We start from the raw sequence: 4,550 nt of genomic DNA, 5'->3' as shown, positions 1-4,550 counted from the left end.
TATATATATATATATATATATATATATATATATGTGTGTATGTATGTATCTATGTGTGTGTGTCTTTGTGTCTGTGTTTGAACCCCCACTCCCATTACCGCTTAACAACCGGTGTCGGTGTGCTTACGTTTAGCGGTTCGGCAAAAGCGACCGACAGAATACGTATACGACGGGCTTCTTTCAGCTTCTGTCTACCTAATCTACATATAGAGCTTTGGTCGGCCCGAGACTAAAGTAGAAGACACTTGCCCAAGGTGTTACGCAGTGGGACTGAACCCGGAACCATGTTGTCGGGAATCAAGCTTCTTACCACACAGAGCCTAGCTGCAGGTATTTAAAGGGAAATCTGACAAGACAGTCATTGGGTTGCTGACACTCGTTGACGCTGCATCGAAGAGGCCAGGGAACAGAAGAAAGAAGACATGCACTAAACACCAGGGGGTCCAACCACGTCAAAACGGTAGAGGAGTAGGGGCCGAAACCGGACGTGGTTCCTCCTGATGACGTCTTGAGCTAACTGGATCCTATAAAGGAGCTGTTGTGGTAGCAGACCACGAAACATAGTTCAAATTCCTCCACTCCTGCGCCGCCCAGGATAACATTTCTCAGCAACTGTCAAAGTTTTTGATGACGTTAAAGGATGTTTTGTTTCCCTTCCTCTTTGAGTTCATTGCGTACCAAACAGGGACGGATTTTCTTTCTTCTCTTCTTATTTGTGTCTCTGTCATCAACGAAGACCCGACATCATCTATAGCCAAAGCTGGTTTTTGTATTTGGCTGTACAGAAATGCGTATGTCTGCACAATGAAAACCAACCCCCATCTTTTTCGTGCACTCGGTAAGGAATTCACTTTCTTCGCATTCGAATTTCACTCAACAATCCTCCTCAGCTGTTATGAAATGCCATTAATTTGTTTTTTTTCTTTACACCGAAAGAATGGCAAACATAGAGCAAAAATTCCGCGATAACGAGACAATTTTCAGTTATGCTCTTGTCACCATATCTCGATCTTCAGCTACATAATACAATGTTTATGATTAGTCAGTTATATTAAGGGGTCATTGTGCTATTGTGAACGATCATCTGATTGGCTGAATATATGACTTCAACATCCAAACCTACGAAATACAAAAATTACTTTCCCCCTTACTGATTAAGAAGGATTTTTTATTGATAGGAAGACTTACATTTTTTCCTTTTTTTTTTTTTTTTATCTATGCAGAGGCACAAACTCAAACAAATGCAGAAACGCAAACGTGGTCTAGTGGTTAGGATTCCAGGCTTACACCCAATCGGCTCGGTAGCGTTAAGCGCAGACGTGGCTATGCAGTAAGAAGCTTGTTTCTCAACCACTTGGTTCCAGGTTCAGTCCTACTGCGTGGCACCTTGGGTAAGCGTCTTCTGCTATAGCCTCGGGCAGAACAAAGCCTTGTGAGTGGATTTAGTAGATGGGAATTGAAAGAAGCCCATCGTAAATACATATGCGTGTGTGTTTGTTCCAAATCACTGCTTGATAACCAGTGTCAGTCTGTTTACGTCGCCGCGGTTCCACAAAAGACACCGATAGAATAAGTACTTCATTTAAAAAAATTAGTACTGGGGTCGATTCATTCGACTAAAGCTTCTTGTGTGCATTGCCCCAGTATGGCCGTAGTCAAATGACTGAAACAAGTAAAAGATATACTGCACACACACACACACACATACAGATTCAAAAATACATGTGTGTGCGCGCTCGAAATCGGGTGAGAGGACGTTGGTATGTCACCTTTTTAGTTTGAGTTCCTTAATTTGAACAGGTAAACTTTGTGATGGTACTTTGGTGTAGTTGTAAGCACAGGTATGATGAGGTTTCCAGAAGACATTTTCATAATTAGTATACTAAACTTAACCCATATACCAAATTGGATATAGTGATTGAAACCATAAAGATCCGTGTCATGTTTTAGGCCGATGTTTCCCAAAGTGGGCACTATTGTGCCCTTGGGGATGGTGGAAAAATCCAGTGGGGCGTTGAAGAAAAGTTTGATGATGATGGAGTGGTCAAAATGGGGCGATAGATGTAAAAAAAGAAATATCGATAGTTTAATTAGGTTTAATTAAGTTTTAATTGCGAAATACAGTTGTTTTGAATTTTGCAGCAGAAAGTGGTCTATATTTGTGGTGGGGAGGGTGAGGGGGCGCTAGGAAGGTGGCATGGGTGCCAAGTGGGTGGTAGCCTTAAAATGTTTGGGAACTGCGGTTTTAGGCTGTTTATGTTCAATGTATTTGGCCAGGAGACGCAAACAGCCGGAATCGAAACCCGTATTTTGTACTTTCGTCATTCACTGTTTACTTTTGCCTTCGTTGTGCTAACGCACTTGTGTTTTTTTTGTTAGTTTACGTACGCGCGCGCGTGTGTGTATGTGAGTGTGTGTGTGTGTGTGTGTGTGTGTGTGTGAGAGAGAGAGAGAGAAGTGTGTTGGTGTGGTGCTAGTGTGTATGTGAGAACATGTGAATGAATGGATGTAAACGTGTGTACGCATGTGTGGGTGTGTTGTGCGTGTGTATGTGTAGTGGTACGAGTGTAAGAATGAGCGCCTGCGTGTGTCTGTGAGCGTCTGTATGTCTGTGTGTGTGTGTGTGTGTATGTGTGTGTGTGTGTGCATGAGAGGTGAGAGAGAAAGAGAGACACAGATAGACAGAAAGAAAGATAGAAAGATAGATAGACGGAAAGAAAAAGAGGAGCAGGGGAGAAAGATAAAAAGAAAGACGGTGAAAAAATGAAAGAGAAGCTGGGAGGAGTAAAGAAGGACACAGGAAAGGGGAGAGAGAGAGAGAGAGAGAGAGAGAGGGAGGGAGGGAGAGAGAAGTTTGGGTAGCAGGGTGCGTTTATATATAATGGCACCCAGGTTTAGAGGTGCCGTCAGAGATACCCGCCGACACTAGCCATGGCGGCAAACAGCGCCACTAAGTGGTTGTAACACAGACGCACTGTCTAAACGTACGTAATATGAAACTGGTTCTTTATCACAACTAGAAGCTTGCCTCTACACCGATGACTATGCCAGGTCGTCTCTTTACACCTACACTGACTTTCGCTAAGTCATCGTAGCATGGTAATCCACTGTCCCTAACTAGGTGTGTGTGTGCGTGTGTGTGTCTGAGCGAGAGAGAGAGAGAGAGAGAGAGAGAGAGAGAGAGAGAGAGAGAGAGAGTGTGTCTGTGTATCTGTCTTATACGTATATTCTTTTATTCTTTTATTTGTTTCAGTCATGTGACTGCGGCCATGCTGGAGCACCGACTTCTAGTCGAACAAATCGACCCCATGACTTATTCTTTGTAAGACTAGTACTTATTCTATCGGTCTCTTATGCCCAACCGCTAGCTTACGGGGACGCAAACGCACCTACATCGGTTGTCAACCGATGTTTGGGAGGGGTCAAACACAGACACACAAACATATACACGCACATACATACATACATACATACATACATACATAATACAAACGTACATATATATATATATATATATATATATATATATATATATGATAGGCTTCTTTCAGTTTCCGTCTTCGAAATCTACTCACAAGGCCTTCTGTGGCTATAGTAGGAGACACTTGTACAAGGTGCCACGTGGTGGGACAGAACCCGGGACCATGTGGTTAGAAAGCAAGCTTCTTACCACACAGCCACTCCTGCGCCTTTATATGTATGCATGCTTTTGTAACTGTGTTTGTCTCTTACCACCACCTCAGAAGCGGTGTTGGTGTCTTTAGGTCTTTAAGTCCCCGTAACATTAGCGGTTCGGCAAAGGAGACCGATAATATAAATACCAGGCTTGAAAAAATTACTAGGGCTGGTTCTCCCGACTAAAACTTTTCAAGGCGGTGCCCCAGTATGGCTGTAGTCTAATGGCTGAAACAAGTAAAAGATGAAAGCCGTAAAGTGTAGCAACAACTTCAACGTTTACGCCCAGCATTGGTCACTCTGCGAAGATGGTACCCCCAAGGAACAGGTAGCGACCGACAGTTTGAAGTTTCATTGGTATCCTTTAGTTGTTTTCCAAAGAATGCTCTTCCAGTGGAACAGGTCTTCTTTTGCTATGTGAGTCTTGGAATTGCACGATATTCTTCGTCCAAATTTTTTGTTCCTTTCAGTGACACAAGCACTTCTCTTATGAGACATTCTTTTAGATTCTCTAGTTGGATAAGCCTACTATTCTGAAAAACAGTTAATAGAGTCAGAGTTTTTAGCGTCACAGAAATAAAATGGAGAGGAAGAGGATATTTTCTAAAGTGGGGCCTAAGTGGTAACAAATTAAAAACTCTATAACTCTAAAACTATTTAAACTTGAAAGCTGAAATTTGAGATTTACTGCTTCTGCGTTGCATTAAGCCAGCACACCAAGTTTGGTAAAAACTTGAGTTGGAGTTATGAACCCCCTTAGAATTTTGCATGACTTGGGTCAAATGTGGTGTTAGATTTCTTCGGTTGGGAGTAACGTTTTTAAAAATAATACTTAAAATAAATGTTATCACATCTGTATATATATATATATATAT

The 4,550-nt window shown here is 42.2% G+C and overlaps 1 long non-coding RNA gene across 1 annotated transcript in view; it reads left to right on the top strand.

The window, feature by feature from the left end:
* Positions 1-376: 376 nt before the first annotated feature.
* LOC128250009 (uncharacterized) overlaps positions 377-4,550 on the top strand; it is a 59,405-nt gene continuing 55,231 nt past the window's right edge. Inside the window, exon 1 of the long non-coding RNA XR_008266137.1 lies at positions 377-838. This is a non-coding gene — a long non-coding RNA (uncharacterized LOC128250009). The remainder of the gene's footprint in view (positions 839-4,550) is intronic.

The sequence above is a fragment of the Octopus bimaculoides genome, chromosome 1, assembly GCF_001194135.2.
Source record: "Octopus bimaculoides isolate UCB-OBI-ISO-001 chromosome 1, ASM119413v2, whole genome shotgun sequence".
Taxonomy (NCBI): Eukaryota; Metazoa; Mollusca; class Cephalopoda; order Octopoda; family Octopodidae; genus Octopus; species Octopus bimaculoides.
The sequence above is the reverse complement of the archived record's forward strand: the minus strand, read 5'-3'. Positions and strand labels throughout refer to the sequence as shown.